The 25975-nt window shown below is 35.5% G+C and overlaps 1 long non-coding RNA gene across 5 annotated transcripts in view; it reads right to left on the reverse strand.

Annotated features, from left to right (window-relative positions):
* The window catches only part of LOC105235527, a 58940-nt gene that overhangs the window by 19806 nt on the left and 13159 nt on the right, over positions 1-25975 (reverse strand). For all 5 annotated transcript variants that reach the window (XR_004627325.1, XR_004627324.1, XR_004627327.1 and 2 more), the window contains exon 2: positions 3753-3901. This is a non-coding gene — a long non-coding RNA (uncharacterized LOC105235527). The remainder of the gene's footprint in view (positions 1-3752; positions 3902-25975) is intronic.

A 25975-nucleotide genomic window follows, 5' to 3' on the forward strand; every position in this document is an offset into this window, starting at 1 on the left:
ATATATATATAAATTTTATTTATTTATTTATTTATTTGACAGAGAGAGAGACAGCCAGCAAGAGAGGGAACACAGGCAGGGGGAGTGGGAGAGAAAGAAGCAGGCTCCCATCGGAGAAGCCTGACGTGGGGGTCGATCCCACGACTCTGGGATCACACCCTGAGCCAAAGGCAGACGCTTAAATACCGAGCCACCCAGTCGCCCCTAAATGAAATATATTCTTGAGCCATAAACCTTTCAATGTGTCTTTCAGCAATCCCTACAATAGCTCTGAAAATGTTTTCTCAAGTATATGTAATGACTTTTTCCTTTGTTAGCCAAAGGATGTTTCTAGGCTTTTGTTAAAGATGCTATTCAAAATTTAGTATAATTGTGCAACACAAAAATTAACAATGGGCAAATATTGTTGTGCATATACAACTTATCTGGCAATATAAATAGCAGATTGGGAATACTGTATTTTTGTGTATTCTGATTTGAATTTTCATTGAGTTAGATCCTTTGGCACTATCTGTAGAAGGGGCAGGTGATACACAGCTGCATTTCCTTGTACTTGAAGATTCTAGAAAAGGTAGTTTTACGTGAAACCTAATTATCTCTGCAATGTTGGATCAAAGATATCTTTATTAAGAATACACATACCACACACCTACAAACTCTGATGTCAGCCATGGATTTCTTCATTAAGACAAGATATAGCAAACTCAAATTTTATAGATTAGTCCATGAAAGTACCAAGAAAAATAATCATGTTCATCCTCATTTGTTCTGATTTCTCACACTTTTTTGGCTAAGGGAATTAAATTTTTCCATAAGTCTGCATTCGTTATATTATCAAGCTCCATATTTTACATATTATTATTTAAATTATGACAATCACAGAGACAATTAAGAGCTTGATGCTATTTAACTAAATTTGAAGTCCTTAAAACACAAATTAAAATTAAACCTGAAAAGTGCCACAAAATTGTTGTTTAACTGAAAAAAAAGTTATGTCACTTAGATGTGTCCTCAATGATTTGGGACTGAAACGTATGCCCTGAATAAGTAGCAAGTAGCATTTAATTATGGAAACTGAAAACAACCTAAGTATTATCACTTCATCAAAATGTTCATTTTTAACTGAGGACATAGCCATCTTTTAAATATTTGCATCAGAAAATGCTTAGAACTAAAAAGTTAGACAAATTATAATTTCTTAGATATATCTAGACTTGCATTTTTAACCTTAAGGCAGTGTGGCAGGCTTTTTAAAGCTCAGACATTCTACTTGTTTACAAAAATACTCATTCCCAGTAACATCACCACACATACTTCTATGTGATGTTCTCAACACTAATCTGAGTAAATATTTCTCTCTTTCCTTTTTTTTTTTTTTTTTTTTTTTGAATGCCTTGATATCCTAGAAAAACTAGAAAGCCAGCTTAGGGGTATAATTAAAAATTTAAAAGCTTTGTTTAATAAACATATTTTTTGGTATTTATAATATCTTGTTGTTTTTTTTTTTTAACATTAAGCTTATTCCGTCTTCAAGAGCAAACTGTATTTTCTATAGGATGCCACCAATTGCCTCTAATAATAGGGGCTAGTTGTGTATCTAGGGTGGATTTCCTCCCCCCTCCCCCACTTCTGCCAGTTCTTATGGGAATACTCATAAATGAAAAAATAAGAGTTTATATTTTGTTTTTTAAGAACACAATGTTGGTAATGGAAAAAGAAGTTCTGAATTTCCAACCCAACTTCTGAAATAACTTACCTTCTTTTCTTCTGGGCAATCCTTTTTGTTCTGGTTAAAACTATAGAACTGTGAGTAATATATAATCAGAGCACAAAAAAGTCAAAAGGGGGCTGTACTTATATACAAAAATGAAGTTCATTTATATAGATAATTTGAGCTGGTTTACGTATTATACATATATAGAGATCAGAGGCTATATTAACAATGAAAGTAAGTTTTCCTATATAAATAAAATCCCCAGGCAATTTCAATATATATCATCAACTATTGAATGATAGTTATATTTTACTACATACATATTTTAATGATTATATCTCTTCTCAAACATTTGTAGCCAGTTTCTGGGAAAATATTTTCTTTGTCTAAATATATGCAAAACTAAAATTAAACCAATGGCATTTACACACAAGTAGAATGACTTAGATTATTTTCTGGGCTTCATTTTCTTCATTTCAATATGAGAGCTGTATTACAAAATTTCTATGCTTTCTCCCAACTCTCTGGTTCTGTTAATTCCAATAAAAATATAAGGACAAGGCCAAATTGTGGAATGAAATTCCCAAGATCATAGTGAATGTTATGTAGGCTAGACAGACATCTATATTTCTCATCATTTTATAAGTGATCCTGTCACTATAATAATTCATTTCAAATTACTCCATCTACAAATTTGATTGCCTGACACCCATATGTGCATACACGTTCTTTAAAACCATTTCTAGGGAGGGGCTTTTTCTGAAAATCAACAGACAGATCATGTTCAAGAACGAATTATTCTCTGGCCAAATGAAGAATCCTTTTGAGATGCAGCGTCTCCTTTTAAACCATGTTCTCTGTTTTCTAGGTGCACAGAGCATGAGATGGTAGTCAGATATCAAGCAACTAGGGTTAAAAAATAAGGTTTAAGAAATACATATATATTTATTTATTTATATTTATATGACAGTGGGAGGAAGGAAAGTAACAGATGGCCCTGTCAAAGACAGGGATGGGATCAAATGGAAGTGGAAGACATGGGTGTGGGAAAGAGGGAAGCCAGGACAATCAGGAAAGGGACCCAGCAAGGGATGCCCATCATTTAGTGCATCTTTACCACTAGAGGCCGGATTTACTGTTATATTTTGAAGTGTCTTCTTCCCAGACTCTATGCTTAAGTAGCCATATCTTTAAACTGCCTGACTCCAGCAGCTGATGCGGTTGCCACCACAGAAATAGAAATTACAGCTTTCAACCCTTCATTTTATCCCTCTTACCTATAATCCTCTAGTTCCAGTCTGTCTGACCACTTGACAAAGTTTTTCGGTGTTTTGTTTTTTTTTTCCGGTTGGGTTGTGTGTGTGTGTGTGTGTGTGTGTGTGTTTAATTAGTGCAGCTTTGTGGGACCACTTAAATATGCTTTACACACAGAGAACAGTAGATAGCCCTGAAAACTTGATGAGAAAAGAAAAAATCCTGCAGGGAGGAAAAATGGCACAGAGGGCCGAAAGTAATGATCCTCACAATCGAGATGGTCATGTGTGTCATTCTCAGCCATCATTTAACTGGAGGTCATTCTTGAAAAACTGCTAAGATTCTTTATAGATTTTACATAAGGATTTTTTCCCCGCCAAAGGCTCACTGGTCTATTTTCACATGTGTGTTGTTTGGTTAGGTCCTTCAAAGGCTTCAAGTTTACTTTTATATTTAAAGAGGGTAAAGACGAAGGCTATTATTTGAATACAGTATTGCATTCAGTGGCATCAAGATGCTTATTATAACTGTACTGGCGAGGCGGTCAAAGCTACTCATGGCTCCCAGTACCTTCTAATGTGTATTTAGGTGTCCTGTTGGATGGCTTGCCTAAGTGATGTGGCATATATTTGATGAAAGGACAGTAAACAACATCAATTATAAAAGACAATCTGCTAATGAGAGGAAGAAAAGGAAGAGAGAGAGAGACTGGGGAAAAAGAAGGAGAAATTATCTATAATGGAAAGAACAAAGCATTGCAACTGAATTAAAAGAAATGTCATACCTTAATCATGTCCTAATTTTAGGGCACGACTGTACTCTTCTTTGGAGACATAACATATTTCTTCAACTTTTGTGGGACTGTCATTGAAGAGGAAGATCACAGTACTTTCAGTTTCCTTTATGGTTTCGTTACAAATTTTGCCAAGATCCCTGCACAAAACAAAAAGAGATAGTAAATGAAACTCAGGCCATGCTAAGCAAATTAGCTAAAATTGATTTTTGTCCTCTTATGGGGATGTTTTCCCATCCAACAATCCATAGAGATCTGCCAACTTCTCATGTCCTAATTTTTTTCTTTTCTAGGGCTACTAATTTGGCCCTAGAAAACATTGTCTGGGTTTCCCCACCATAAAATGTCTTGTCAAGTAAAAACCAGAAACCCCTGAAAAGATAAAACAGAAAAGCTTTGGCTACCTTTGCTATGCTAATTAGTTATAAGGATTCGTTTTCCTTTGGATGTATTTCCCATGTTTAAAAAGGTTTTAAAATATTACCTAACATTAGTACAACTGATGGATAAATCCAGATTTTATTACCAGACATATTAAATATATTTGCTTTGTTTTTCAACATCTAATTTCTCTATAGAGACTAATGTATCTAAATAACACAATGTTATTTCTGTATCATTATTCCAGTCGATGATAGCAATTGAATATTAAAAAAAATATTGAATGTGACTAAAAGATGTGGTTTTCTCCCTTTCAATTAGGTTAAATGAAGACAAGCACATTGTTATTTTCCTTTTTACTCTTAAATTAGGGAATTTTGGTATTTGGTTAAGAAATTACTGTAAGAAACACTGTTTAGAGTGTGTAAGTTTGCCAGTCTTCTTAGGTTAGACATATGTATTCTCCCTTCAAGAATACATTTCTGTTAAAAGATCATCAATATTTTCCTCAATATCTTCCATATGACAATACGCTTTCTTTTCATAATTTTCTTCTTTGTTCATCGGTACCTGAGGTGACGCTCAAGGGGCTGCCGAGGAAGAGGCATGAGTGATCCTGTTGGGGGGCACTGCTACGAAGTGTATTGAAAAACTTCACACACTTTCCACTGCTGTTCTTCTGAGGCCAAGGCAGTGGGCTTGGCAGTGAGGGGTGGGGCCTAGGGTAGCTCATTTTCTGTTTGGGGTTTGGGACGAACTCCGATTCACTTTGGCTCACTTAACCTCTGTGCGCATCCGCTTAGCAGAAACATGACTAAGGGGCGGGGGGGCGGGGGGAGAAAGTTACTATAAATATGTTACATATAGTTAAGAAATTTGAGATGGCAGAGTATCAGATTCAAAGTTATAGAAACATCCGGAAATGTGTACAAATACATCAATTAACCGGTCGGTGGTGTGGTGATTGCACAGCTTTTGGCTGATTTATTTTACTGAATTCACCGGAGACTTCCTTTCTCCACTAGACATGGGGTTGTTCTTCATACTAAACTTAAAGTTTTAAAGCACAACAAAAGTTTTACACTCTCTTCCCACTGTGCACACATATATGTTAGCATTTTGGAGCCAACACTGCCTTTGTGGCTTAATCCCCCCCCCCCAAATTTCCTATGATTGACAAAATTCCTCGTATTCTACAATGGGAAACCGAGGCTCAGAGACTCACTAAACTTACAGGGGCTGAATACGCATAAGTAATTATCCTCCCAACTCTCAAATACGGGGAACACTCCCTTTGACAGCAAATAGATCAATGCTTTGAACATTTAGGTTCTTTTTAATAACCTAATTGCAATAGTGGTTTTATTAATTAATGTTATGGATATCTTATTCACAATGCTGTACAGTATTTTGATTAGATTGGAAAGGATGGCTAGAATGTTTCCTGACAAGAATATTGTTGTGGGAATAAAGAGTTTGTGTAAAACATTTTAGTGGTCATAGGATTTACCTAATATTCTCATTTTTCCTCTCACTCATCTCTTATAAGATTATGAAGTACTTTGTTAGTTTCTTTTCTTTCTCTCTCTGATATTCCTATTGACTAAAGGAATTTAAGAACTGCGGGAGCTTGAAAGGGAGTGGCAGAGTACAGAATGTGTTCTCAATTTTTAAAAACTTTATTGTAATTTTTTAAAATTAAAATATTCCCAGTGCACTTTCTTGGTCTCTAACCCCTGACAGCTACTATTAATTACCTTTTAACCTGTTAATGGTCTAACACTTTTCAACATATATTAAGCCCATTCCAAGTATTCTGCAAATAATGAACCTATCTATTAAGAACAGCAGGCTATTGAAAGGAGTGGGATGGGAATGTAAGCAGGCTTAATTTGAGAGAGAAGAAAACATAGTCAGTGAGCTCTTTGGTCATAGAAATATTTGGGGGGGGGCTGTCTCCTCAGGTAAGGGTAACAAAAGCTAAAATAAACAAATGGGATTACATCAAACTAAGACGTTTTTTCAAAGCTAAGGAAACCATCAACAAAACAAAAGGGCAACTACTGAATGGGAGAAGATGTTTGAAATCATACATCCGATAAGAGATTAATACCCAAAATTATAAAGTATGTGCAAACTTCATATTAAAACAACAACAACAACAACTCTACAACCTGATTTTAAAAAGGATAGAGGACCTGAATAGACATTTTTCCAAAGAAGACATACAGATGCCCAACAGACACATGAAAAGATGCTCAGCATCACTAATTATCAGGGAAATCAAAACCACAATGAGACATCCCCTCACACCTGTCAGAATGGCTATCATGAAGAAGGCAAAAGACAGCAAGTGTTGAGGATGCGGAGAAAAGGAAATCCTCATACAGTGTTGGTGAGAATGTCAACTGGCGCAGCCACAGTAGGGAGATTCCTCAAAAAATTGAAAATAGAAATACATATGATCCAGCAATTCCATTCCTGGTTAAGTATCTGAAGAAAATAAAAGCACCAATTCAAAGCGATGTACCTCTTTTTCATCACAGCATTATTTACAACAGCCAAGATATGGAAGCAGCCTGTGTCCATCCACAGATGAACAGATAAAGAAGATGTGGTATGTATCTACAATGAAGTATTACTCAGCCATAAAAAGAACAAAATCTTGCTATTTGTAACTACATGGATGGACCTTTGGGGTATTTTGCTAGGTGAAATAAGTCAGACAGAGAAAGACAAATACTGTATGATTTCACTTATATGTGGCATCTAAAAAACAAAACAAACAAAACAAAACAGAAACAGACTCATTGATACAGGAAATAAGCTGTTGGTTACCAGAGTGAGGAGGGTTTAGGAGGTTAGCAAAATAGGTAAAGGGGATTAAAAGATACAAATTTACAGTTACAAAATAAATAAGTCATGGGGATGGGATGTACAGCATAAGGAATGTAGTCAATAATATTGTAGTAATTTTCTATGGTGACAGATGGTAACTGAACTTATTGTGGGGATCATTTATAATGTATAAAAATATCAAACTACTGTGACATACACCTGAAAATAATAGGGTATTGTATGTCAATTATACTTCAATATTCTTTTAATAAATAAAAAGTGACCTCACAGTTTCTTTTGATATACAACTGAATTGGCTTTGCATGGTATATGAAGTTAAAGAAATACAAACACCCACCAAAGTTAAAAATTTAAGAAGGCAGGGGAAGAAGCTTCTTCCCTTGCATGAAAAGATCATTTTAAGTTGAAACTTTGAACTTTCTCTCTCCCTTCTCTCTCTCCCTCTTTCTCTCTCCTTTTCTCTCTCTCTCGCCCTCTGTATATTTATTTATAATATCACTTGAAGATATGTTATAGATTAATTCCCTGATTCATTTTGTTATCTCTTCTTTTTTCCCATATTTCTCCTTTCATCACTAACTGTTCTGCTGGCATGTATGAATTTAGGCAGGAAGAAAAGCATGAAGCATGACCTTCCATAGCAAATGATGATCTTCCTTTGTCTCCCAGTCTGATGAGCCTTTGCACCCACACACTGCCTGGCGTGTGGAGACCAACCAGAAGGCCCTCACTGTTAGATGCCAGAAGGGACTGTGCAAGCCAAGGGCCCTGGGCTCACAAGCTAAAACTTGCATGCTTGGCAAGGCTCAGATGCCAAGGTTTGAATCTCTAATAAACCACTCACTGCCTCTCCAGTAATGATACCCCGGGGCTGCTGGGAGGGGATTCTTTTTATAGGAAACATACTCATAAGGATTTAATATTATCTTTCTGAACCCTTTGATTCAATAGGGTTGTGTTTTTTTTTTTTAACTTTCCCCCTTTATTTTGTAGACCCTGTGATGTGAGCCAGTGTTAATTCTTTATGCAACAGTAGTATGTAATCAACATCTCTCCACTGAGCTCAAGATTCTTTTTTCTTTTTAACCATGTGCGTAAAAAAATAAAATATCTTGCCACTGAATGTCTTTTTACAGACTGAAAAGACTTTTAGGTTAAACAACATTTGTTAGGCTTTGATGCAATCAAATGCAATTTCAATCTTCTTGAAATATTCAGCCTTGCCTCTCTAAAATTGCACATATGTGTCAGCTCTCAATTTTTTTCTCACTAGTGTTTTACACATGAAATCTATTTTCACTGAGAAAATGGAATCTTTGTGTCTTTGTCTCTCGGTGTGCTGCTTTCTGGCATGTTCTGGCAGGGGCTTTGACTATCGAGGCACTGGGGGAGGGGCTTGGCAGGCATTTGTCAGCTTTTCTTGCATCTGTAATTTCTGGCCACTCAGCAGTATTAGAGGGTCTTAGAAACCGGGTGAGGAGGGTGGGGGGAGAGCTTGTCATTGATGAAAGCCAAACTCCGAATAACTGCCCGATGTTAATGACCTAAGAGAGAGGAGAGTCTGAAAAACTTTTATTGTGCTTTAATGAAAAAGATTTTTTGGAAATGGCTAATTTACAAAATTGCACATGGTAACATTTTCAGATCTCAGTTTAGAAAGCCCCTGTCCATATTATGTTACCGATTTCATTGCTTTTAGCTTGGCAATGGTTCATGAAACTATTTTAATTTTCCACCAGTGGCTTCTGGTTATTTCTGCCCTTATTTCCTCGTAACATAACTGACAGCCCAATTAAACATCTGCATTTTTTAATCTGGACTTTCCTCCCATAACTATTTTGCTTTTCTTCTAAAACTTCCAGATGTTTTGGCTCCTTTATGATTTTTAATGCATGCAAGTATATTTGCTCCTATTTCAAAGACAGAGAGCTAGATGGACTGACCATATGTTTCTATATTAAAAGCTTTGTAATACACCAATAATAAAGTTGGTATTTTCGTCTCTTTGTGGATACACTTACATTAGAATGTATCTTATTGTCTTTTAGCACTTTACTATTTGAGTTGATCTTTGAAACATGTTTGAGTTCAGAATTCACACTGTGATATGTTAGTTAATTGCCGTGGCCGATGAAGAAAGTATCCAACTCTGTATCTCAGTGTCTAGTAATAGGAATAGAAGCTGCTGTGGTTTTATTTTTTAATTTCTGTCTTTTTTTTGGTGAGAGATAAGAAGTTGTAAGCTGTGTGAGACAACAATGTATTTTAACTCAGTTTCCGGCTTTGTGCAGACATTAAAGGAATCATCAATATCTTGCCTTGAAGTGTCTGGACAAGAGTTAAAAGAGTCTCTAATATATTTCAAGAAAACCTGTTTCCCATAATTAATAACAGGAAGCAGGATAAACAGACATTTGCTGACAAATGAAACTGAGACAGTAACATATACACAGAAACATGGGAAATGAAACAATGTAGCATTGTATAGTTACACCAGAGTGGCTCCATTTCCACGTACTTATGCAATACTCACATAAAACTCCAGAGTAAATGATCATTAATTTTACATTTCAAGGCGAATTTTGACCATTTAAACACATGCTTGTAGAGTATAATCATTTCTCCCACTCATTAGTATTTGAAGTGATCTCAGGTTATTTGTGTGTTTAACATTTAGGCAGAAAAATCTCATTTCTTGGAATACAGATTTTCTAGATAATCAAGTATACGTGAAGGAAGGTAATTAAAAAAAAAAACATTGTTATGAGATTTTTAAAGGCTATTCTTACTGCAAACTTCTGGAAATGAGAACACCTAGCAGGATAATTTTGATGTGTGTAGGGATGTTTTATTTGGGGCGGGAGGCGGGATATCATCATAAAGTCTCAGGCAAACTAAATGCAACAATCATTAATTAGACAGGCGCAAAGGATCACTGGGAACTTGACCCACTTGTGCTTGAAGCTTCAGACAAAGCTTCCCAGGGAAGTAATGTGTCTTTATCTTCCAATTGTATCATACGGTGGGGACTCTCTGATCTTAGTACTGACCTTGAAAGCAGCAAACTGATGTGATATGTGGTTTCCCTGCTTCTTAGAAACATTGAACTCAATGTGAATTTGTTTTTTTTTTCTTTTTTAACAGCATTAGCCACTTAATTTGCAGTTAATTTTTAGGTAAAAATGGCGATCCTTTAAGTGACAATGTTTTATTACATTTTAAAGGTAATTAGCCATCCAGAGCTGTTAAATGCAAAATTAAGCTTTATCAAATGTTTATTTCTGATTTTGCAAGATGAATCAGAAAAGAATGATGGCAAAAGTGAGGAAATGTTTTTATGATGTACTATATTGCAAATTAAAGAATGTATTTTGACTATTCCAGTGTAATAAAAAGAAACCCAAACTGTGTTACATAGCCAGAGTTATGTGCTTTCCTGGTAAGCACCCAGTAAGTGACAGCTTAAGACTAGAAAAATGAGAATGGAAAGTGCCCTGGGTACCAGGGTCAGATGTGTTTGCCCATGTGTAATATACACCCATGTAACTGAACTAGGAGCTAAAAGCCAAATTAATTTTTTTCTTAGCAAAATCTGCAGTAAATATAAATTTAAAGCAGAAGGGTTATACTCAGAGCTGATTGGGTCTAATTAAAAATAAATATGAATTTTCATATTTTATATATACATGGATGAGGAAAAGAAGTATGCCACACTTTATCTCCACAATCTTATATTCATTGTGGAATTTGAAACCCACAAAATGAATATCTTGAATTTAAAGAAAAAAATTGAAAAAATTATCAGGGCAAAGCTTTGTTAATTGCAAGGGCAAGTAAGATATTTTCTAAGCTGTAAAACGTAGTAAGTTTGTAGAGGAGCAAGAAAAGTGTATACAAATTTAAAATTATTAAATTTAAAGCATATTTATTTGGATTTTTGTTAAGTACGGGGCAGACAACATACATTAATTATTAGGAGTATGCCAGTCATTCAGAATATTTTCTGTAAGAAAAACATAAATTAATAAGTCCTAAATTACAAGAAATGCCATCACAGTTCTCTTTTGTTAGATCCTTAGAGAAAGAAAAACCCAGCTAGTTTAGCACTAGGTTATGCCATTAGCAAATTGATCCTTTGAAAACTATAAAATGTTTTTCCAAAATTCTTAGGTAAGGGTCTTCTTGGAAGACTTCTAAGTATAAACTACAAACTTTTAATTATTAACCATAAATTTTTATGGAAACAATGAAGATAAACTTAGAAATACGCATGTTCACAGGCAAATTCATTATTGTACACATTCATGTCATAATACGTAAAGTTGTTCTTGGAAGAGGTTCTTCCTAAAGATCATATGGGTAATATGAGTTACATTGTTCAAAGAAATGATCCCAGAGCCCCCCAAGATCTGGTTACACATATTTCTCAGGTAGGTTAGATTGAGTAGCATTACCAATGCCTGGCAAGAATAACTTTCCCTCCCTTTCTTTGACTCCATCAAAGCACAATGTACTAGTTTTTAGATGAACCTGACAGGGAAAATTTGGTGTATTTATTAAGAGAACAACAGCGAGTTCTGCACATAATTGCCATAGTCAGTAAGCCATCTTGCTTATGTAGGAAAGGACTAACTAAAATTCCATTGCCTGAAAATGCAATTTGGAAGGGAAAAAATATTATGGATCTGAACCTCAGTATTATAGGGGGCTTGGAGCAATATTTTGATCAAAGAGCTAAAATAGATAAAGCAAAGAAAGACTTGTATAAATTTTCTAATAGTAACGTCTTTTGGTTCAAGTGGTTTGTGCATGGTATGTGAATTTCACTCTTCTGTTTGTTCATCATATAAATGTATGTTTGATGGCTTCTCTGTCACACTGTTTTCCAGCTTTTATTTGCTTTTTAGGAAACTGCCTCAGGAAACACTGAAAATCTATCTCCTGACTTCTGTCTTTCCCCCTTTTATTTTTACTTATGTATGTATTTATTAATATATGTAATCCTTTGTAAATTTTCTCTAAAAGGTATTTCAAAGAGATAAAACATGGATATGAATGGAAAGTGGCAAAATTATTTTTTGACTGCTTGGTGACTCTGGCCTTCTAACATCTTTAGTAGCCCCTGTGGTCTACCTGATACCTAGCAAATTTCCAATAGGAGCTAGAAAATTTCTGCTGTGACTGTCTGGTGTGAGGTGGGCAATTTCCATTCACAACGTTGGCTGAAGAGGTAGCAACAGTTGGGGTATTGGTACAATTCTCTAACAGAGGATTAAGCAGTTTCGACACCCCCCTCCCTGCTCCCTGTTCAGCCTCACTGTTATCATCAAACAACTCTAAAACTATTCCATAGTTCTCAAACAAGAAAATTCTTCCAACTTCAGCCAGGTTTCTGGAGCCCTTTTTGTCTTGCATTTTTGTGTGCTTGAGTTAGCCCACCCCAACATATTTCCTATCACTGCTGTCTTTCTAAGCATGCACCCTGCAATATAGGCCAAACCTATGGATGGGAAACATGTTATTTTGTTAATAATGTGCTAGCAGCAGAGACTATTAAGATTGAAGAGCTCTTTTTAAAAACCTGAGCATGAATAAATGATGGTTGCAATGGCACTTACATTGAAGCAACAATTAAAATTTTATTTGTAGTATAAATATAGGTCAGGACTGGACGTGTACATGGTCTATAAATACCAGGAATGCTGATTCTTCCATAATAAACAATAGAACATGCCTAAGATATAAAATCAGCCTTTTTAATTTTTTGCCTTATGATAAGCACAAATGGTGAACTATTATGCCATTTAATTCATATTATTCTTCTTTCATTTTCTTTTCCTGCCAGTTACACATAGTACTCCTTCAAGGAAAACCAAATTCGCTTTGCTAGATAGGAAATTGATGTTTATAAATTTTAATTTAAAGTAAAAAAAGTAGGGGCGCCTGGGTGGCACAGCGGTTAAGCGTCTGCCTTCGGCTCAGGGCGTGATCCCGGCGTTATGGGATCGAGCCCCACATCAGGCTCCTCTGCTGTGAGCCTGCTTCTTCCTCTCCCACTCCCCTTGCTTGTGTTCCCTTTCTCGCTGGCTGTCTCTATCTCTGTCAAATAAATAAATAAAATCTTTAAAAAAAATAAAATAAAATAAAATAAAGTAAAAAAAGTAAAAAGTAAAAAAAAAGCAAGTAAAAGCATAAAGTTTGTTTTGGTAGCTTAACAGGTAGAAAATATTTCATCCATAATATATTCAGAAGCTGATTTAGCTCTGCTTTACAAAATCTGTGATTATTTAAGAATAAAAATAACTTTAAAGTATAATTTGCATTTTAAAAATTTAAATGAAAAATTTGAATGATATTGTTTAAAAAGAATGCCTGATGTTTTAAGAACCTGTGAATTTTCTTATAGATTTCTTAGAAAACCTAAGTATGCATCATGAATTTTGTTAAAGTTTATTTGCTTTCAGATAAAAGGTTTATTGAAACTTTAAAAACATGGTACATAAATTCTCCATGAAAGGGAACTAGAACAATGTGTGTGCAACTTTTAGGGACCGATGTTGTTCAAGTCTACATTTCCATTCTGCATAGGATACAATATCCCTTAAGTTTTCAGCTCACTTTTATTGAAGTGTGATAAACAGGCATGTCAAATCGTACATAGAGAATGGGACACAAATCAGCTCTGCTTGTTTCTGTTGTTTTTTCGTTCCCTAAATAAGTATTTATTGCTCATATAAACAGGGTACGTGCCCTTTTATTTGGCAGTCCCGATTTCTTCATTGACTGCCCATTTCACAGGGTGGGAATAGAATCAACAGCCATTTATATGTCTCGGGAAAAAAATGTATTGAACAGGAAAACCACAGATTTTCTTTTCTTTTTGGTAAGTCTTGAACTTTCTCTTATAAATTCTACAGCAGCATAGAGCAATCAAGCCAAACTTGCTACATGAGTTTAAATTAAAATTTCAGATAATAAAAATTCTTCCTTTAACAATGTTTCTTAAGCAATGTTTTTTCTTTCAGCATAACACACAATGTTAATTGTATATAATGCAGCAATATTTTTTATAATTACCTCTTACAAAGTTAACACTGTAGATTATGAAATTTATTGTCAATATAGTATAAAAAGAGAACTTCTTTATTTTTTTATATTATGTTACTAAATTTCCATGTATAATTTCAAGAAAAATTATTTGGTTATGTTGTAAGTCTCTATGAGAAAATGTTTCTAATGCTAATTATTAGTTTCATAAACTTAAATATTTGAGATATTTGTGGCTTTGAGGGGCAATGTATTTTTTTGTTAATGGGATTAGAAAATTTGGGGCCCTGGAACCTAACAAAACTACCAAATAGCTATTTCATTATACTCTTTCAGCATACTTAGTATGCTCATTGAAAACAGAACAGAACGTTAAATAGAAGGCACAGAGGATAATACACTCCAATTTCTACTCTTACATAATCTTTTGAAAACATCTAAAATATGCAATCAGGGTTTAAGCATGCCTGGCTTTCAATCAATCCAATTTTTAGAAAGATAGGGTTGAGCATCAGTGACACTGAGAGGATAAATTATTCTATCCTACTTATAGTGTATCTACATGCATCCATTATAGCATCTCCTAAGACAGGAAAAATCACTTGTTCCCCTTCACATCTGTATGGGAACATGAAAGATTTTCATTGGGCAGGGCCTTAGACACCATCTGACCAACACACCCTACCTTACCAGTATATAGTGCCATTTTGAATACCCTTAGTGCCTATCCATGCTTAAACAAACACTGTTCCCTTCTGTATTTTAATATATCCTCAGTCCAGTAAATATGCATGGAATAAGTAACCCTGGTAGAAGGTGTTTGATGTTTCCTGTTTCTTATCCTCTTCAGCTATCTTACTTACATCTGTAAATTCTCCTATGATCAAGGGTTAGCACAACATTGAGGAATAAAATAAAAAGAGGGATCCAAAGGGAAAATATCTTCAAAGAGATGATGAAACTGATCTTTTGATGGAACAGAAAAAGATTAAAAATTCTCTTTGGACACTTGACAAAATGCTCTTTTCCCCCCCTTTAGGAATAAGCAACTGGTGGGAGTCACCAGATACCAATTATTTAGCCTCTGAAGGCAAACGGCAAGATTTTCATTAGGCCATTTAAAATGATTATGTAGGAGTCAAGCCTTCAGAAAGCAAGGGCTATGTCCAATGTTCTGTTAATTCTTCCCATCTCTTGGTGTGAATATCAAGCTTTTTAGGGACCATCAATAGATGCACAATGCATTAAATTCGACTTGAGTTTTCAGAGGAAGAGGATGGAGAAAAGAGAGAAATGAACACTTGACTCAAGAGGCTGAGAGTTTATTTGAGTCAGGTGTGGGTCTAGTAGAAATATGCAGAAAAGAATCTTGTGGAGGAAAAATGACTCACAAGAATGTGAGGGGGAAGACTTTTTAATGTCAATGTCCATATTTCCTGATTAAAATATGGACATTTGCATCGTGTTCTAGCAGTCTAAATATAATAGCAGCTCAGACTCTCTAAGAATACTTCAACTTTTCGTCAAGAACAGGAAAAAAAGAAAGAGGTAGAACCCTAATGGTCCAGTAAAAAGTATTGTCTCGCACAGTACAATCATTACAATAAAACCTGTTAGCTATTAGTCAACATTTTAAAGTAAATGCATAGATGATTGATAAATTTCTCAGAATTGAGAAATTGGCTAACATTTCACAATAAAAACTATGTCAATAGTCAAGACCAGAAAGAAACTTAATTTTTACTTTTAAAAATAATTTGTTAAGTGGTATCTTCAGGTCTGCTTTCAATAACACTTAAATTTTAAACACACATATTTAGAAATAAGGCAACAAAGAAAATACCACTAGTCAAACGTAAGCATTCCCCCACATTGAATGCCTGTTAAAAATCACTCAAATATGAATTATTGTATCATCGTTTTGGGCCTACAAAATTCAAAGCACTGTTAAAAAATCCACAACAATAATCTTTTGAGAAGAAAATACTAATGGTTTTTTGTGAAGCGAACCATGTAGTCAATATTCAGAATAATGCTAACAATACTTTACATATAGCTTTTTAGATCAAAACTCTTCTTGGGTATGCAGAAGAAAACTGGGAAAGTGTGAAATACAGTGGAAGGAACAGTAGCTTTGGAGCTCTGGGGAAGGCTTCACTTCTGACACAAAGCATGTCACCCAGGCTTCTCGGAGAACTGGTATTAAGCCTAACAGATGAGCTACCCAAAGAGTAAGGGGGAAAATAATTGCCACCATAAACATGATATCATGGGATCTCTCAGAAAAGAGCCTTTTCTTTACTTGACATCTGGTAGAACCTGACTTAGTAAAAATCTGAATGAATGATTTGATCTAGGTTCTATCTTAGAATATATCCAAAATCCAGCTATTTCTCACCACCTCCACTGCTACCATCCTAATACAAGTCACCTGCCTCTCTTGCCTGGATTACTGCCATCATGTCTGAACTGGTCTCCATGCTTCATCCTTGCACATTACCACCACCCTAGCCTAACATGCTCTTCACACAGAAGACAGAGTGGCCCTTGTAGGATTACAGCCAAATCACATTAAGTCCACTGCTCAAACTCTCCAATAAATTCCCATTTCACTCAGAATAAAATCCCAAATTGTAACCACGTCCTGCAAGGGCCCTACAAGGTTTCCCCACACCACATCCACACAGCATCTCCTGCCATTGTTCCCTTGTTCACTCTGTTTTAACTCTAATGGTCTCCTTATTTTTCCTCAAGCACCTTAATCACATTCCTTCCCCAGGGTATTGGCTCTTGCTGTGCCTCGGCAGGAAAACCTTCCTTCGAATATTCACATTGCTCTCACCACCCTTTCATTCAACAGTAAGCTCAAATGCTACTTTATCATGGAGGTCTTCTTTGAGAGCCTTATATAAAATTTCATACCTCACTTATTGCCTGCCACCTTACTGATTTTATAGATCTATTTACTGTAAGCAGAAAATGTGTTTGTTTACCATGGTACTTTCAGTAACTAGAAGAGTGTCAGACTTAAAATATAGGGACTCAATAATATGTGTTGAATAACACAATGAATGGATAGCCATCAGTCTTAGAGGTAAAATCACTGACTTAAGATGCCAATTTTTTCTTGCATTCCACAGTCACCTCTTCTAATCTTAACAATAGTATCCCTCTATGTGATTCATTTATTTCTCAAGGTTTATTCTTTGATGAGCTCTTTATCTGTATTTTTAATGATTAATACTTAGGGGCTCATTAAAATCTGTAAAAGTAACCATTGTCCTCAGTGCAAGCCACTTATTGATCACAGATTTGAAAAGTCATGGGAATTAAAGGAAATGCAATTTATATGATAAAATCCTACAACTCCTGCCTGATTCCCTCAATTCCTAAGGCTTTTGTATTCAACTATATAAAGAAAATTGGGACCATTGGATTATTACAATTTGGACAGAGAAAATTTAGGACTCTTAAAATTGCTAGAGCTATTTCATTCTTAGAACCAATTCTTGGATTTCTACAGGGGTTTTTCTAAGTCCTTACCCATCCATTCAGTATTTCAACAAATATTCACTTTGCACCTACTAGATTAAGGGTACTCTGCTGAGTGATTGAGATCCTGCCTTCAAGGATTGGTCTTCTAAGGATGAAAAGACAATAAGACAAGGAACAAAGTGTTAAGTGCCCTGAAAGGGATAGAGCTGAAGGTTATTAGGGTTTAAAGACGAGATTAAGCCCAGCAGTAATAGATAGGGAGGTGTATTGGAGAAGGTGGTGAGTTGGACTACATTTGGACATTTGGAGAGGAGTAGGGAAAAATCATTTCAATAGGAGGAAATAGCATAAGTGAACTAGGGAGGTATATGGAAAACAAAACAATAGGTTCACATAATAATGGGAAATCTTGGGCTATGACTGTTTATACACTTAAGTTCTCTGTATAAGGCTATACTAGCTCTAATACATAGTAAGGCCTACATTTAAATGCACTTGAGTAAACATTTGAAAACATGCATTAAAAAAAACTAAATATTTCCATTGTTTTCCCTAGTTTTATATTTTGAAGCAAAAAGAAATTTTCGATGATCTCAATGGATTAGAAAATTCATAATAATCACATACTAATACAGGTAAGGTACTCATATCTAGCTTTGAGCACTTGAATAAAAAAAATTACATAAATTTTTAAACCACTCTTTATACACAGTGTAATTAGTAAATGTGCCATATACATTAGGTCACATTGTAAGTGTGTTAACAGGATGAGATCTTCGGTTATGTGGCACGATGCACGCCTACATATGCACATTGAGACGGTTTTCATGTTTTGTGGAAGCAGTGAATATAAACATGGCAAACTTGCTGAGAAACCTTGTTCTTCCATTTTTGTATTTCTTGTGAGAGTCAACATTTTATCTTCCATGTGCAATTTATAATTTCACTATAGCTTTCATGATCCATGCATGTATTACATGCATCCATTGGATCACTAGCAAATAGGTGGCAAAGGAAGGGGATATTACCTTCAGTTAGAATGTCAGCATTGTGCATTTTCCACATCTGAAAGCATCTTACACTTTATAGAGAATCATTTTCAAATGAAAAATGTCGATGTTCCTGTGCAAAGTGGATATCGAGCAAGCGAGAGCAGTTACATGGGTGTTGGGAAGTCCAAGTCACCATCAGCCCCTTAGTGACCAGGCACATCCTCTGAGGGTTAACAGCCTAGAGTTCCTCCTTATGGCGGCTGCATTTGCCTTTTACACTTTCAAGAATAAAATTATATTTAGCTTGAAACTACCTACACTGACTTAAGCATGTGCTCCCAATGTGTAAATGAGGACAAAATAAAGCGGAAAATAAATGGCTGTGTGTTTTAGTGTTTTGTTTAGAGAGCAAACCGTCTGGGAAAAACACAAGTTATAGTTCATGCTTGGATCATTATTTAACTTTTGGCAAATACAACATTACCTCATCTGAACTGATGCCTGAGTTATCCTTCTAAAATGCAAATCTGAGCCTGCCATACTTTGTTTGGTAATCCTCCAATGACCAAATGACCCGATTACCTGATTGGTAGCAAGCCGTCATGGCTGTGGGAAGGAACTATGTGCTTACGAATGAGCTACAATGGGATTCACAGAATAGAGTCCTCCCAATGGGTACATTGAGTAAACGCCTCTGTAAACCCAAGGTGTTTGTGGGAATTCCGTAGCCAACTGCCTTCAGATCCAAACTGCAACTCTTCCCTGGGTCTCCAGCCTGCTGGCCTATATTACAGAGTTCAGACTTGTCAGCTTCCTCAGTTGTATGAGCAATTCCTTAAAACCAATCTTTCTCTCTCTCTTTTTCCTATCTCTACACACACACACACACACACACACTCGCATGCGTGCACACACACGCAAGTGCACAGGCACACCCTATTAGTTTCGTTTTTATGGAGAACACTGACTGCTACAGGAAGGTTGGATGTCTTACAGATGGCTGTATGAATACCACCCAGCCTCTCCAGGTAGGATTTGCCATAAAGTTCCTTGTCAAATCCTGTCACAGACTCCCTCTTAGAATTATTTTAGAACTAGGTCAGTAGAGATCTGTTGGATGCATTGGCTTCACCTTTGTACTCGAATTATTCCGACATGCAGGACTGGCTATCCCAGTAGTTTCTATTACATCTCTAGAATGTGCTGAAAAGCAGCAACTTTGAAGGTTATTTCTGCTATGCCGCATCCTGCTGTTAGCTGCCCCAGGAGGCAAAGGGTTGGTATCAGTGGAAGGGCTGAGAATAGAAGACAATGGGGGAGAAATAGCAGAGAATCCCATACCTCCATCAACATTTTGGGCAAAACTGTTTCCAACATCTGCAACAATTAATTAATACTACATGGTGAAATGACTTGGCTAGAGATGTTTTCCTCCTGTGATTACAATTTTAAGTATTTGTGGAAGAGTTCATCAAATATGAATCACAGATAACAAAATTTTTCATATGACAAAATATTTTTTTCTAGATATTTGCCATGCCCTGTTATTTTAAGTATTAGGATAGTGTGGTGGTTTTAGAAGAAGCTTTTTTAGAAACACTGAATAGAATCCTTTATTTAAAAGGACATGATTAATTTGATGGTGAAACCAGAGTTGATTGGTTGGTAGAAGGGTGGGCAGAAGGTTGAGAAGCAATTTTTGGGAGGATCGCTTAGGTGAAGTATCAATTTGCTTGACTCTTTGCAGTTTGGAACTCTGTATCTCAGCCCTGGGGGGAATAAAGGGAATTTGCTTCTGGCACAAATCTCCAAGGGCTCTTTACCCATGGCTCTAAATGGAAACTTTGGCAATCACTTCAACCTTTGGTCAGGACTCTTCCCTGTGGAGATCTCTCCCTTTTACCACATACGTATAGGTTATTTGTTAGCTGTCTTTAAGAATATTAATTTAGACAAAGAAACAAAGATGGATTTTTTTTTTTTACTTTAAAGCTGTGTTTGACTATTTGCTCTACTGTATATTCTATTGCCTTTTATTTCTTTTATGCATATCTTTATGGGGGAAAGCTCCTTCTCTTGCTCTGGACTTTTCAGGTGTAGTGACTCCACTAGCACATTAGCATAATACTCTTCACTCTTATTCATTCTACTCCAGACAGGCATTTAATTGGAAAGTTTGGAAGGAAAAACTGTGCATGTGAGCCAGCATATATCCATCTCTCTTTGTGTGTGTGTATGTGTGTTTTTCTTTCATTCTCTCCGTTTCTCTCCTTGAAGAACTGGCCTGCCTTCAGAATGTGTATACTCTTGGATGACCTTCTCCAAACTATAATTTTCAGCCTGCATGCTCAAAGGTGTAAGCCATATATTTCAAAATGATTAGCTGCAGCAGAAATAAAGATGATAGCCTGTCTCCATCTGTCTTACTTTTTATTTCAGAACTTGAGCAAGGAAGAAGGGTGCTATTTATTCAGTGCCTCAAGAATCCAGATGATGTAAACATTGTTTGAAACAAACAAATCCTTGGCTTCTGCATGAAAATGAAGGATTGCCAACATATATTTACCTATATTTCATACTGTTATTATAACTTCTTTATTTTTCTTGTGACTCAAAATTGTGTGTGTGTGAGAGGGCCCAATTTGACATATTCTTATTTTTCTCTTTAAAAACCTAACTCAGTTTCTTCAGTTAGTTGTCCTGACACTTCATTTTCTCTGAGGTGAAATGATAATCTGTACTTATATTAGGATAAGTCGAATGAATACAGATGAAGATTTCTGATGGCAAACACCTGTATTATAACTTCCTTTGCTCTATTACAGTGTATAAATTTGACCCAAAACAAATAGTTTAACAATTTTCTTTCTTTTAAAATTTTTTTACCACAGATTGTGCTATTTTGTAGAACTAACATGCACCACCATTACAAACCTTTTAATTCTTTATTACTTTTAGACATTACAAGGAGCCGAGATAGAGGTTGATGACTGCCCTGTTACTGTATTATGATTACTTTATTCTTTCCTTGGGTGTTCCCATTAATTTAGAGGTAGCATTTTTATCCAATGAGAAAACCTATTAAAACCAAGAGCTAAATAAAAATTCTCTTCTCGGGTACTTTCTTAGCAATTGGAACCATAGGGCTTTCAATAGAGGTAGGATGCTATCCTAGCATCATAATGTTTAACCATATAAAAGCTATGACAAATTAGTCAAAACTCTTGAAACTGGCTATATTGGGAGCAGAGAGATATAGAATTCTAAAGGACATAATCTGAGACTATATGTATGTCACAGTCAACACTTCAGAGGGAGCTGATAAAGAACAATATTCATCCTGACAGGCTCACTGAGATAATAAGCTGAGTCAGCAGAAAGAGAGGCCACTCCTGGGGGAGCACCATGGTAGCTGTTATCATAGCTGCTGGGAATCCTACACTGAGGTGTGGCTTCTACAAAAATGAGAGATGAGAACAGAACGCCATTTGTGACACTTGAAATCTCTTTGGAGGTAGCACTGTGCACCTGAGACTCTGTGACCAAACTAGAAATGTGGCTATTGTTTCTGAGTGCCTCACAAGGCTCATCCTGATTCCCTGGTCATGGTGCCCCTTGGCCTCCATTTAGTCTTCGTGGTGCGCTCCCTTGCTATCTCCCTGAAATTCTGTGTTCTTCATGAAACTATTCTATGTTGTCTCACGAATTATTGTAACTTAAAATCTTTTTAGCAGTTTCATTTGGCATGTGTCCCTCCAGGTCCATCTCCAGAATGAATCAAAATCCCTGATGTTGATATGGCAATTTCTAGAAAGTATGATTCTGTCGTCTGGCTCAAATATCCTTAAGGTTAATTGTGGATGAGTCAAAGTCAAAATAAACCCCTTCTCATTCGCCCTGCACAAAGAAAGGAGTAGAAATCATGGTGTTACTGATGAATGGGACAGAATTAATATGAGGAGTCACTGGTAAGATAAAGGATCTAAGAAATATAGGCCCAAGTTTCAAGGTGATAAGTGACAAGAATTCACCTGTCAATTGGACCAATGGCTCTAAAATCAATGATCCTATGAGCTACTCTTGCTATAAGACTCCAAATTATTCTGAAAATTGCAGTTTATTGGGAGTATTTTGTTTCCACCTAACTCCATAAGCACCATGATATTCCATCAATTCTACTGCTCTGAAATGATTCTGAGACCACTACTTTTTGGGTTTCCAGGTCTGCTGAAAAGATTATATTGGTATCATACATTGAAGGCCCAAGAATAGGGCAGCTTTAATTTTGAAGATTTTTGAAGCAATGACAGGACTGAGTTGACCCAGAGCATGTGGTCAATGCTTGCGCTAACTGCACTAATGCAGTGCCATCTACATTCTCAATGATATCACTGGTTTGATGAACATGAACCCTGGAGCAAAGGGAATGACATGAATGAATGTTAAGATCCAAAGTGTTACTGGAAATGTATCTGAGTTCTTCCAAATGCCTGTAGATTTATTGGAACAAATGTCCTACAGCAGAAGCTACTTGTTTGATCACATCGAAGGTATTATGCTTGGTGTTTCCTTTCATGTACATGCTCTCAGAATTGGGGAGAATGTGATTATAGTCAATTAATAATGACTTGACAGCACTTTTTTATGCAGTATTGAAACAAGCGGTAATTATCTGATTAAAAATACTCCTTCAAATTACATGAAACAAGAAACATTAATACAGATCTATTTTTTACAAAAATGAACTGATACATTTGATTAATCCTTGAATTTCTATTTTCAGATATTGTAAGAATCAAAGAATAGACTTTATCCCAAAATTATACAGTATATAATCTAATGTTTACTTTTATAATTCCGAGCTTATATTTCCTCTGGTCTTTATTATGAGGATCAATTATTTGAAAAATTTTTAAATTAGGATAATTCTGAAAATGAAATTCCTTGAAATTTCTGCTTATTTTGGGGGCATACTTAGAAGGTTGCTATTCCCAAATTTAAGAATTTTGTGATAAATGTTTCTACAGCCCTATAGAACGAGAGTTGTCTTTTAACTTCAGCCTGTATTTTGAATAAAAGTTCATTACTTTGAGTACTTTTATTTTGAATCAAGGTGGTTATGAACACTTTGAGGATGGAGAATAAGTTTTTCTCATGTTTTTGATATCTTCCTACCTGTATAGGCCAGTATTTAGAATAAACAAGAGCTCCATAAATAGGCATTGAATTAAAGTAGCATAGGGATCCAGTCTCTATCTTTTCACTGTGACCAGAGTCTACGTAATTTGGTGAACATCTCTTTTGCTTTCTACTCTTCAGGGACACCATGTTAGCTTAACTTTACTCTTTATGGAGATGGTAACAAATTCATGATAATACAGGAATGTCTTACTGAATGACTTGAAAATCACTTATGAATATGAAGGTTTAAGATAAAGCTAGATGCAAATTATAACAAGTATTTAAATATAAAGCTTTCTAATAAGAGTTTTTTTAATGATTTTTGCAATAGCTATTCAGTAACATTTGAAAGACTGGTTAGAGTAGTTACTTTTCAGAGACAAATAATGGAACTTCTTCAGGATGGTCAACATAGATTTACAAGACAGCCTCAACTTTATTATAGAATTTCTCAGAATTTAGAGCAACATTGCAGACAGGAAACTGCCAAACTAGCTTCCAGTCCCTCGCTATTATGCCTGACCTTTAGCAAGTTTTACCACAGTAGGCTGAGATTGTACATAGGCATACTAGATGCATATTTTAAAATAGTGAATACCTTCAAAGATATTTTTAAGTGAATGAAAAAAAAAACATATAGTAAGAATTCTTTCAGATGTAATATATTTTAAAAATGTTCTGTTGTTTGTGGAATGAATGAGTTTCTGTAATGAGTTTCACTACCTGCCATGAAATCAAGAACTATTTTTTTTTAGAAAGCTGAGAAGCAACAAGAAGATTTTCGGGCAATGACTGACATTTCTTCTCCAAGAGAGAAGTTGATTTGAGTCAGAGTTTCACATCTAGAAACATCCAGTTGAATAACACTTAAAAAAATCACGAGAGGGAAAGTCTCGTGAGTCCAACCAAGCCTCCAACTAAACTGAATTTTAGTTGTTTATATAAATTTTAGAAAATGCCAGAAAAAAATTGAGAGGTGTGAGATTTTAGAATTTCTAAGTACATATTTTTATTTATTGACAGACTCCATTAACCCTGATCCAAGATTGAGATTGTTTACAGATTTTCTTTTTTAAACCATGAGAACATGAACTATGTTGATGTCCAATATCTTCTCCAGAGCTAACATTCAGTAAACATTTTAGATTGATTATGAAATGGCCACATTGTAACAATTCGATAGCTCTGTCTGTGTGTATAATTTTGTTCTTTCATAAGGATCATTGGTGATTGCATTCATTTGGATGGAGGCCATTACAGGCTGACTTCTGTGCTACTGCAAATTGTCTTAAAGCTGAGTTCAGTGCATTTACTAAAATGCTGTGAGATTAATTTTTAAAATTTGTGAACAATACTAATATACACTTTTTTTTGCAGCATTACTGCTGTTTAGATGGAATAGCACAATATACTATGTTGATGAGGTAAAGGAGATAAAAAACAGGAAACTGATGAGCCATAGTGAAATATGATTGAGAACAAATTGATTTCATAAAACAAATATAATTGGCATGACAATAAAAGGTGTACTATCCACACAGGTCAAACTCTATTATAGTGACTTTCAAGAGAACACAGTATATAGGAATTTTAAATAAATAAGGAAAATAAATGGGCTTTTCCATGGTGCCTATATATGTTCTGTCTCAATCTTCCTTGTAATGGAACTCATTAGAGAGATTTGACCTGAACATCTAAGAATTGATTACCCATGATAATGTGAGATCGGGCAGGCATCCTTTCTAGAATTAATACCATCTTGCATTTATAAAATGCTTTATTACACTGATGTGCCCCCCCCATTATCCCATATTTTAGGACAATAATAGAAGAGCCATGAAGAAAAGCAGTTGGATGCCCAGGTGAAGTGCCTGATCTTCGGGTTCAAATGCTAGTCCACCGTATAGGCATTGTGGCAGCTTGGACTTATTACTTAGCCATCTTCTTTCTAAATTTCTTCATTTCCAAAAAAGGAATAATAATGGGACTTACATCATAGAAATTTTAATGAGAATTAGATGTACTGTACATAGCACTATGATTTACTGGCAGTAAACACTTAATAAACATCTCTAGTGTCATGGGATATATAGGGTACGTGTGAGACTGTTCACAAATGAGAAGCTGAATAACAAAGGGGTTAAGTGCTTCTGAAGGAGGTTTGATGCTTCTTATTAAAACAAATTGACTCAGCTTTATCTGCAGCAGGGCTTTTATCAGAACTAATGTTATTAAGCAAATGGAAATGTTGTGCTTTCA

The sequence above is a fragment of the Ailuropoda melanoleuca genome, chromosome 8 (assembly GCF_002007445.2).
Source record: "Ailuropoda melanoleuca isolate Jingjing chromosome 8, ASM200744v2, whole genome shotgun sequence".
Taxonomy (NCBI): domain Eukaryota; kingdom Metazoa; phylum Chordata; class Mammalia; order Carnivora; family Ursidae; genus Ailuropoda; species Ailuropoda melanoleuca.